General features: G+C 39.6%; 1 long non-coding RNA gene across 3 annotated transcripts in view; it reads left to right on the plus strand.

Annotated features, from left to right (window-relative positions):
- LOC128150463 (uncharacterized) overlaps window positions 1-8731 on the plus strand; it is a 43990-nt gene extending 35259 nt beyond the window's left edge. For 2 of the 3 annotated variants that reach the window (XR_008238059.1, XR_008238060.1), the window contains 3 exons: window positions 2447-2494; window positions 5532-5820; window positions 8214-8731. This is a non-coding gene — a long non-coding RNA (uncharacterized LOC128150463). The remainder of the gene's footprint in view (window positions 1-2446; window positions 2495-5531; window positions 5821-8213) is intronic. The other variant, XR_008238061.1, reaches the window with a different exon arrangement.
- The last annotated feature ends 2698 nt before the right edge of the window (window positions 8732-11429 follow it).

The following is an 11429-nucleotide window of genomic DNA, read 5'->3' on the forward strand; positions in this document are numbered from 1 at the left end:
TATTCCTGTTTTATCATGATAAAAAAATGAATCTCAAGGAACATCTAAGCTGCAAATATGGCCTCAGAAAAGTGCTCATCCAGAGCAATTCAGATTCAGAGCAGTTTGATCCAAGACACAGACCAGACTTGGCCAAGTATTCCCGTAAGAGCATGATCCCGGTTTTAAGGCTGCAGTCTTTTTAGCCTTCTTCCCTTGAAACATATTCCCACATCAGCCATAGAGAAGTAGCAGAGCTGAAGAAGGTGAGACTCATGAAATACTGAGTAGTGTTTGGGATACTTGTAAAACAGTATTATTTTAGCTACTCCACTTGTATGATTTTTTCTCAGCTCTCTGAAAGTATTGGTGAGCAAAAATAACTGTTGTAATTGTTTCTAAATATGTAAATGGAGAAATCTTATTTATTCCTTTCTACTTTGTTGCATTCAGTGATACTATTTTATGTTTGAGTTTTGAATGCATAACAATTGACCCCTACTGAACAGTGACGACATTTCCTCTCAGAGGAAGTCCTGAGGGAAGGAAGGTCCCGCATAAACAAACTTCCACTCAGTACAATAGAGTAGCCCATAAATGTGACCATTTTTTCAGGGCATGGGTGAGGCTGACACTCTCTTCCTGCTCATGTAGTCAAGGGCTTATCGCAGCCCTGTTTCCCTGTAATTTAAATGTTTGCATAGCTTCTGGTTCATTTGTATTTTTCCCTGCACAGTGCAGATGTATCCCATTTTCCTGTTGCTGTGGAACACAGCCACAATTTTCAACAGTGTTACATAAATGACCATCTGTGTTAAAAAAATGCTGATGCACAAGATTGCACTGTGAGAATTTTAGCTAGCTAGCAAAATTTATGCTATTAATACTTCTGACACTTCCTGACAGTAAAGGCAAAATGCAGTGACCCCTCTGTTTTGGAATACTGTAGCTATATGACAGAGAGCCACTGTTGCTGTGTGCAGGGAGGAATCTCTAGGGAAAAGTTAAATAACACCTAGTTGCCTATGCCTAGCTTTCCTTAAGCTTTTCAGGATAGTAAAGGCAGACTAAATGAATGAAAAGTTATTATACTGATGGTGAGAGTGGTACATAATTGCATGGAAATAAAGAACACTAAGATTTTGTCAGCTTATTTTTGGCATCTTTGCATTTGCTGACTCCCAGAATTAGCAGTGCTGGAAACACTGAAATCCATCGCACAGATCTCTTTGACTAGCATGACAGTTGTCATAGTAGATAGTGGCAGTAGTAAATTGCCAGTGCTCCTGTGGATGGGGATGAGAGGAAATAAAGATCTTCAGTGATTTTCACAGACACTTGGTGCAGTTCCAAGTGCTAGAGGAGCACAAAGGCTGGGGTTTATTTCTGATCACCCCAAGACTGACACTTGCTGCCTCGTCCTCTTCAAAATACTGCTGTAGCAATCTTTCCTTTCCCCTGCTTCTGACTCCTCATCCTGTGGTCACTCATCTCTCACCGCGAGAGTCTCTCTTTTCTTAGGAGTCACCGTGCCCAGAGAGTCCTGGCTACCTGCTGGCTCCATATCAGATTTCACTTTCCCCCACCTTCCTGATTTAAGCTCTCCTAGTTCAGTGCAAAGTTCCCCTCAATCCACTTTGCTGTTCTGAAACCTAAAAGCCACAGTGACACAAATTAAGCCTTTCCAGTATGTCTGATTGAGTGAAACAGTATGTGTTTTCTTAGGGTTTTTTCTTCCTTTTTTAGCAAACATTGAACTATTGTGTTTGAAATTTGCAGCAAAAAAAGTGCAAGCAGACATACATCATGTAAAATTTTACTCCAAGTGGGTAAAGTTTGTGAAGCCTATACACCGTGATCAGATAGGTTTGGGCAACCTTAATACTTGTGCTGATAGGCACACACAGTCATATATACACACAGGCTTCTGATAATCATGCCTGAAGTGCACTCACAAAAAAACCATATTCATGCACCAACAAGCAAATGTGTGTACAAAACAGAATTATGAATATTGCATGTATCTGCATGTACTGTAGTGTTGCCTTTCTAAACATGGACTTCGCACATATGCTTATTTTTCTGCTCTTACAAAACACTTTGAAAGTATTTGTGCTCATTCAAATGTAACTTCTGAGTCGTTTTAGCTGTAGCACTTGAGGACCTATCAAAGAGTTTTCAACCCTCTAATTGAAAATTATTCTATTGTTACTTTCTGCAGATGATTTCTATGAACCACAGAATGTGATTTTGTTCATTCATAAATAGCAGCAATGAGCAGACATGTCTATTAATAACAGATTAATAATAATAATAATTAATAATAACAAAGAGTACAAGGAGGAGAGCCATTTGCTCTAGAGAGCTAGAGAAAATGAATAAAAACAATGAGGTTTTCTTTACCTGTGAGATTCAAATTTCATTTCATTTGAATTTCTTTCTCTTTTCTCTCTCATTTTTCCTGTAGACAAGAAACTTTTGTTTCGTCGTCCAAGGAAAAGAATGTGAATGAAAAGTAAGTAATTCACATAAACAAATATGCTCACGTACAAAAGACAAGTAGTATGTGTTTCTCAATATTTTAGGCACATCTCCTCTTTGCTAAGTTAGGCCAGATTTTCTTCTAATTTTACAGAAGTGGTTATGCAAGTTTCTCCAACTTTCTCAGTAGCCACTGTGAACTGCTTGTCATAACCTTAAGAGACCCTGAGAAATCAAAGCACCTACAAAAACTCTGCTTTGGGATTATTTTGAGTAAAATCAAACATCCTTAGTATGCAGGTCTGGAAAAACAATGAATATAAACGTCACATTCAGCCATTCACTTTTAGTTCAGAATACATGTTTTTCTGCCGAAGGACTATACGTGGTATATAATCCTTTGCTCCTTCAGGATTTTAATCTGTCTTGAGGCATATGGTAAAAAGGTAAGTGTTCTGTAGAATCATTAACTTGCCTAAAGCAATGTGGATGTTCTTCATTTCTTTCTTGAAAGACAAAGAGCATCTGAAAGTAGTTAACAGCCCAAACCCTATAGTTTGCTGAGGCAGCAAAAAACGAACCTGGAAATGTCCCTGCAGGGCTGAGTTTCATGTTAATTACTCAATTCCCAGGGCAGTGCTTGTATTGACAAGAGTATGTTATTGTTCTGTTGCCTCAGTTAGTACTAAGAATGTAAGAGCACAACATATAAATACATTTATTTATCAGCACCAAAAGCATCAGGGGGATTGTGTTATATCAAAGCTACAGTGGACAGAAAAATTGCAGAGACCCCAATTCTGATCTCACTCCAGTGAGAGAACAGAATTGTCCTTTTCATGTAATGCCACTCATTGTAAAGGGATTCCATTCAGAATATCAAAAGCCTTAGGTCAAACTTTACCTTGTAAAAAGCCCATTCAGTGGCATTCATGAAGAAGGGGCTTTTAGAAGTACTGGGCTCAACCAGCTCCCGGTGCTGAGGAAGGGCAAGACAAAACCACCAAAAAGCAGTCCAGTAAGAAAAGTAGCTGAGGATTTGCTTTCTTCTAAGGGAGCTGTGGAGTGGCTCAGCCTGGAGGACAGGACACTGCTGCTCGCCCCCTCTCTCCCAGCCCGGATGGGAGGCTGTAAAGCAGCATTCAACCAAGGCCAGCCAAGCTCTGGGGAAGCAAATGCCTGGTATGGCACCAGCCCCTTTGCGTTTCCTCGGCCAGGCTCAGAATGGCTCATGCTCATGTATGGGATTTCGTACACACAGAAGAGGACCTGCAGAAGACAGCATGAATTCTTTATAATTCTGTTCGTTGCAGCATTGTTTAGCTCTCTCCATACCCATTTGCTGCTGTGATCAACTCACGTGCTGAACTAGGTTAGGGGAAATGAGAGGGGAAATGAGAAACTACAAAAATAGTGTTCCAGAGTAAACCCAGCTGAAAACGGAGGGACTTAATTGAAAAAAAGTGATTTTTTGGATAAGAGTTGACAGAGGCCTCCTTTCTGCTAAACCTTTGGCCTGTTAATGTGTCCAGAACCACTCTCTGGCTCTGAGGATGAATGGCATTAGCACGGTCTGGACTCACACAACCAGCCCTCCTCTTTGTACCTAAACCCAGTTGCCACATCCATGTACCTCTTGGGAAGAGCCTTAGGTCTGCAGTAGTCATCCAAATGATGTTTGGTTATTAACTGGGAGCAGCTGGTCAGCCCAGGCCAAAACTGGGCCAAACAAAGTGCAAAGAAGGAAACAGACTGTGTGACGGTGCTCAAACCTGTCATTTTGCCATGATAAACAGAGCCTTTGGAGCAGCACAATGAGATATGTTTCAGCCCATCCCATGCGTTATGTCCAGGGACTGTTCCAGAAAGGGCCTGATTCAAAGCACATCAAAATTGTTTGCAGTCTTCCCAGCAGTTTCCATGGGCTTTGCGACCTAGTCTTCAACATTTGACAATAATCAGCATTTTTCCTAGAACTTAAATGCACAGAAACCTAAAAAAAAGTGTTCTCATAATTTTGAAATCCTTGTCTGGATCTGTTTCTGATTTAAGAAAAAAATTAGATTCATTCTTATTTTGCTCAAACGAGTACATACATCTCTGGTTTAAATAATAGAAAGCAGAAAAAGATTTTTGAGGTGATATTTCCAGTGATGAGTTCCAAATTTTTTGGAGGGGGAAGCATGAAAGAATGGGGTGGGACTTTTTTTAAGCTAAAATGACAGTTAATCTACTTTGAATGTTAATTGTCTAACTGTTTTCTTTTCAGTCTGAGACTTTCCAATATACATACTTTCAGCTTGGGTGCAATATTTAAAGGTTTGTTATAAAACTCTTTTATATGGAGCTTATTACACAGCACAAACCCCAGCTGTGTAGCCTGACTTGTTAGTATTTCTTCCTCTTATGCTAAACAATGAAAAGCCACTTCCCATAGAACTGTGACGTACAATATTTCTGTAATCTTAATATAATTTTCTTTCAACCACAGACTTTGTGTGTCCTCGTGCTTTTCTGGGATAAAATTTTCAGAGGAACAAAATCCCTAAAAAAGTAATTAATCATCTGGTTCTGGTTACACAAATGGCCAGATTCTGTGACCTTCAAACCTCCCTCCCCCTCAAAGAAAACAATAAGAATGTAAAGCACAGAGAGACAGATTTTTAGAGGTATTGAGGCTTTGACTCCCGCTGACTGTTAAAAGAATCTCATCCTCAACACTTCACAGAATACGTGCCATGTCATACAGCAGTGGGCCCTTAGTTTCATCCTGCATTTTGATTTCCTCTTATCAATTGATGCAAGTCCTTCATAATTTTACTTCTACATTCTTTACTTGTAATTGAAGCAGACTTTCAAGTCTAGTTTGAAAATTCCTGATTATCAGATTAAAATTTACAAATCAATGTTTACCAAAGACTTCTTGAGAGTTGCATACATTGCTTGTGAACTTAAATTCAGTAGCAAGGTGTTACATGGCACTTCGTACATAACTGATTTTCCTACTTCACTAAAGCTAACAATCATTTGCATACAACTTTCCTCTGCTACACAAATTCTCACTTCAATAGGTTGCCGATGGACATCACTAATGCACTAGTATAGTGGAGTGGCTAACTTTCCATTAGATGACCCATAGCAAAGCACCACCAGGCAATGCTGTTCTCCAGGAAGGAGTGGAGGACAAGTTCTGGCAGTGATTTACTCACCAGTGATGTCAATGATTCTACCAGGTCCATATTTGGTCCCAGCAAGGTGAAGCTTTCAGCCCAGATCCACAGGAAGGACTCAGACAGCACCAAGGCAGCCTGCAGCCATTACCAACCATGGCCTTGGCATGGGAGCCAGGCTTAACTGCTGGTGAGCCAAATCACTTGCTTTCCAAGAGTAGTAATAAGAAAATGTATTTCCTTCCTCCACAAAAAATACTGCTCACATCCAAACACTAAACTTTTGCTTGGGAAGAGAGATTTTCAGGTAGTCCTGCTCGCTGGGTACCCTGGTTCCAGACAGCCCTGGACAGCAGTTACTGAAGGAGACATGGGACTCAGTTCAATAGGTTCTCTGGGAACGTCAAGATTTTGTGAATTTGTATTTTCCAATGGGAGAACAAGGAATCACCATCAGTGTGGTGCTACATTGAAAAGTGCAGGGTTGTAATTATTTCTGTTGGAATTAGACACCAAAGTATTGTGCAAAAATTGAGTTGATGTGCTTGTTTGCATTTTGGGGGAATCAAATACCTTTTAAGAGTCTGGTTTCTATAAATTCCAATCAAAATCAAGGCCTCATAGCCAATTAACTGTTCCTGATCCAAGAAGTTTTAAAGAGTAAAATTTTCTACACTAGAAGACCAATCTAAACTTTTTAAATTAGTCTAAACTAGAGTCAGATAAGAATTTCTGGTCACCATTTCCCCAACAGGGAATTGAAATATAGGTAGTGTAAAAGTCATTTACTCAAGGATCACATGGGAATTGACTGACAGGAACAAGAGTCAAACTTAGATATTCTGTGTCTCAAATTAGTCCCTTAGCTACAAGACCATGTTTCAAATTCCAGCCAAGTGCTGTGAACTAAGTGATCTTTCAGAGCCGTTCTATACATCCTCTCAATAACTGTTCAATCTGCAGTAATAGATTTTAAAAATTCATTAACGCTTATGGTATAAAGCAGTCACCCTAAATCCCATTACCACTGTGAAAATCCTATGCTGCTCTCATGTGTACTTGGTCCTGAACCAAGGGGGTTCTGTGCATGAGAGACACGAAAGCAGGATGAGACCAATAGTTTTATAATTGTGTATTGTGTGACACATTCCTTTTCCTCCTCTTCTTTTTTTCCTTATATATTCCCTGAGTGAATTCAGGCGAAGCTAAATGACCCCTTTGGGAAAGCATATAAAAAGAAAAAAAAAATCTCCTCTTGAAGTGTAGCATGCATCTTCTCTCCAGATGTCCATATCATTCTCCAGTTGATCTGTAGACTCTTTTTTGGCAGTGCTAGGCCTGTGCTTTCTCAGAAGTTGTAACATGCTTCACTGTTGGTGGCTGCCTTATTGTTTATATGATTAGTCACTCTTTGACTATTTTAAGGAGGTGATGTATAATTTTTGTAAATTTTAGATAAACTTCATTTATTTTCTGATGATTGATGCTGGCCAGTTATCTGACTAATTGCATTTTCTAGTGTATTTTCTCCAGAATGTGAAAAGCATTCAGAATGAACAAAAGCCTTCCTTGCTTGCTTGCTTTTCCTTTCTTTCTTTCTTTTTTATTTTTTTTTTTGAGCAGTGGAGCTGTTGTAATAAAGCTAACAAAACTCTAGCTGAACTACAGCTTTATAATAAAGCTTGTGACAAGTTCTGGGATCTAAGCCAAAGTCAAACCAAATGTACAGTTTACGAGGGTGAAAGGTTTTACTGGCCAGTCTGGTTCTCTTCCAAAATGCTTTCATTTCACATGTAAACGCTAATAGAAACAAACAGTGGTAGTACCATTACTTCTATTTTTGCCTCACCACCTCCATGTCATGCAATAAGCCAAAGAAAGAAATCACAAGTAGAAAATCAAGGGAGGGGAAAAAGCACGAGAAAGAAGAATGAAATGAAACTCCATTAGATCCCTCTCTCCGAATTCCATCTGGCCCACTGAGACTTCCTCAAAATTATTGGCAAAATGTGTTATTATTTTGGGAGGAGAAGCGGAAGGTAAAGGAAGGAAAGGGGAGGGCTCAGGCTAACTCAAACAGATCTATAATTATAAAAAGCTGGGGTTTTGTTCCTCCCAAGCTTTGCTTTTCTTTGCAACACTAAGCCAGCATAGTGGGAAGCACATCGATTCATTTGTATATACCTGATCATCAATTTCTGACAAGCCCCAATTTCCCCTCCTTGGTTCTGTTTAAGACAAAACTCTTTCTGAAGTCTATGGGAGTTGTGCCTAAATAAGCCACAACACGAAGCAGGAGGCTCCCAGGGCCCCCTTGCTCACTGTGATATTATGCACACAGCTTGTCTATGAAAAAGCATGCTTGCACTATTCTTCCCACATTCTTCTCTGTTTCAGCTCCTATCCATTTGTTTGTTTCCTTCTCTAATTGCATCTTGTAATAAACCCAAGTCTGATAGCTCCTTAAGGCAGTGGCTTCCCATTTACTATGTGTTTACAGTATACTTCTGCCAAAAGTACATCCTTAGGCCAAGGTTATATATCAATGCCTGAATGAGATGTATTTTTAATTTTTAATTTCAGAGTAATTGTAAGTGATCAGATGACTACTGGCAGTTGGATTTTTCCTACATTTAAACTGCTTTCACTCCCACTGACTTCCCTGTATACAAAGCTGGTGCTGAGACTGCAACACATCTCACTCCTTGGGCCATACCAACGCTACTTTTGCTCAGCACAGTCATTTTCCCCCAAGGAGCAGTTAACATGGAGAACTATGTATTCTGCTCCTTTTGAGGAACCGTGGTTAAAACATATATAAGCACTACAGACAATCAAGTTAGCAAGACGGGCATTTCCATTTGTCCATGTGCTGTAACTGCAGAGTATAGTAACCCTCGAATTAGCATTTGCTTTGTTTTTTTCATGAATAAACTAATTTTCATTAATAAACTCAGCTCATCTATCTGGAGTCCTGCATTTGCAGAAAGCTGAGTGTAGAGAGATAAAAGATGTCAACACGTGTTGGATCCTGATCTCTTAACTTTGGGAATGACTATAATGCAGTACCCATGTATGTAAAATGACACACAATAAATGCAATGACAATCATAGGTTCACAGGAGAGTTGTGCTGCTTCATCCTTGCCCTAACCAATTTTATTTCTCTCTCTCTGGATGAAGGTAACAGCATATCTTAGAGTATCTTTTCCTGGAAATTGAAGGGAATCTGACAAAACTATGCTTTCAGCAAAGTAGCAGAATACACTTTGTGACAGGAATCAACTTTAAATCACAAAATGGGAAGATCTTCTTTACTGACATGCCCTCATCTTGCCTTCCTTAGTGTTAAGCTATAAAGTACGTGGCACTTTGTTTGCAGAACGGTTATGTCATCTTAAAAAAACTTTATTAAATCATGCAGCAGCCTGTTAGAGAACTTAACGTAAGCTGTAAAAATATTGGTGGGGTCTTCTTGTTGAAGACACTTCACAACACGTCTCTAGGCACAGACATGCATTAAGGCATGATTGCACTTACTACCCTGATGTACATACTGATCTGAATCCTTGTGTAGTTTCATAATACACGCAGGATGTCTCATGACTGACTCACACTATGTCCACACTGCAATCAGGATGTGCAACTCCTAAAGACATTTCTTTGGAGACTTTAATAGACCTAGCCCAAATAGTTACCCAATGTGGCTAGTCTGAAACTAGGTGGTATCTCTTTCAGAGGAGTTTGTGCCTCTGAGTTTTAGGACACTTGCACCTATAGGAGAGGCCTTTGTCTCTCCTATACATGGACTTGCAGAATCTAGTTAGGAACTTTCAAATGTCTAGGCTACGACAGGTACAAGGGAGAGAGCAAGCAAGAGCAAATGCGAACAATGGGACCTTCTCAAATCACTGTCGCATGCAACGTTTCTTTTTGTTGTTGTTTTAAGAAGTTATCCTCTAACAAAAAATATCTATAAAAATATAACAGCATGCCAGGCTTTGTTCAACTTGATCATTTCAGGTTTGACACATGCAACTGACAGACTCCACATAAACTAACTTCCTTTAATTTAATCTGTTCATTTAATGACCTGTACCTGATGCAGATTTACTCATGATCACTTTCCATATAGCTCACACATACTATTTTACAAGGATGAACTTCATTTTCACAATGTTCTCTGGTGCAATTATGACATTAAAAAGTGCTGGGAATCAGCAGCAGGCATACACACCTTTGGTGCCAGTCTCATTTGCCACCCTGCTAGAGTGAATTAACTGAATAACAGTAAATGACCCAAGGCAGGATGAAAGCAATGCTTGGGAAATAAAAAAAAAAAAAAAATGAAAAGACTGTGGAAGGCCCAGCAGAAGCAGAAATTCACTTGATGATTAATACTCTGATCACACAGCAGCAACCTGGAAGGGAATGCTGTAGTGAAACCTTATAGCTCAGTGCAGAAGTGAGCAGGAGAAAGCATATACATTGCTGCAAAAGTTATTTCTTAAGAAATGTAATTTAACACTGCCACAGATGTACAACTAAATTTTCATGTCAAGCCCCAATTAAACAGTGGCAAGACAACAAAAGTTCCAGCTTATGGTGGTTTGTTTTGGTTTTGGGTTTGGGGTTTTTTTTCGCTTCTTTGTTTAGTCATTGTTTGAAATTAGCCAAGAAGCTGAGATAAATTCGAATCTGGAGAGGGTGAATGGGTAAAGCCAGTCCCAAGTCTACTTCTGACTTGCAAAAGGTGCAACTTCACATAACCATTTACACCCAGCTTCCCTTGAAGGAAAATTGGACTGGCCATAATGGATCAGACCCAAGATATCTGGGGGCTATCAATACCAGACCACGCACAGTGGTTTAAGAACTCAAGAGTAAGCAAAGGGGGGACTAACTCTCTTCCCTTTTAGCCCACTGCAGCACTGATTTCAGCAAAATATGCTCAGATCTTGAGATGAGCTTAATGCTGCTGCAGTTACATTATTGTTACTGAGTTAGTTCAACTGACAGCAAGATGACATGTTGTTTGATGTAATGGTGCTTTCAAACGACAGTGTAGACTCCCTCCTTAATAACTGATGAGTGGTCCAAGCCCCAACACAGAATTCTTAATCTAGTCAATGCTATTATAACTGGGGATATGCTCGTTACCGATTTAAGCAGCTATTCAGGCTTCCCCTGCTCCAAGGGAGTACATTCCTTGCAGGTCTGAGGAGTCATTATCCCTCTGCTTATACTCTCTTGGGAGTTAATGAATCTTGTATTCCCTTTCTACACAATAAATTCAGTTTTAACAGAATGATTCATCTCTAACTCTTCTGGCTGTGAAGGTAAGAAATATCTTTTTGACCTCTTATTCTGTGCCAGTATCTGCTATACAAAAGATAGGTGGGATGGGAACAGATTGCTGCACCACAAGTTTGGTGAGAAACACCTGACTTTGTGGAGACACACTTAGCAAATTGGCAAGTTTTCAGAAGCAGCCCTCTCTTCTGCATATTTTCTGGCTGACCTGTGATTCTCAAGAGCCTCTTACTGACTAAAGTGACTCTCTACCAAACAGTGCTCATAAGTATTTAATTTTGGTGTGGAAATATGACACTGTGAGCCAAACGCTTAAATTCCTTAATGGATATGGACCCAACAGCTCTTGCCTGTCTGCTCAGAAGAGATCTAATTTGCTTTAATTAAAAAAAATATGCCTCCATCAGCTCTCCTGGGACCTGCCTATGGTTACTAAACTAGGCTTTCTGTATAGACCTATCTCTTTGTATTTCTTGCTCATTACAAG

This window comes from Harpia harpyja, chromosome 13 (assembly GCF_026419915.1).
Source record: "Harpia harpyja isolate bHarHar1 chromosome 13, bHarHar1 primary haplotype, whole genome shotgun sequence".
In the NCBI taxonomy this organism is placed as follows: Eukaryota; Metazoa; Chordata; class Aves; order Accipitriformes; family Accipitridae; genus Harpia; species Harpia harpyja.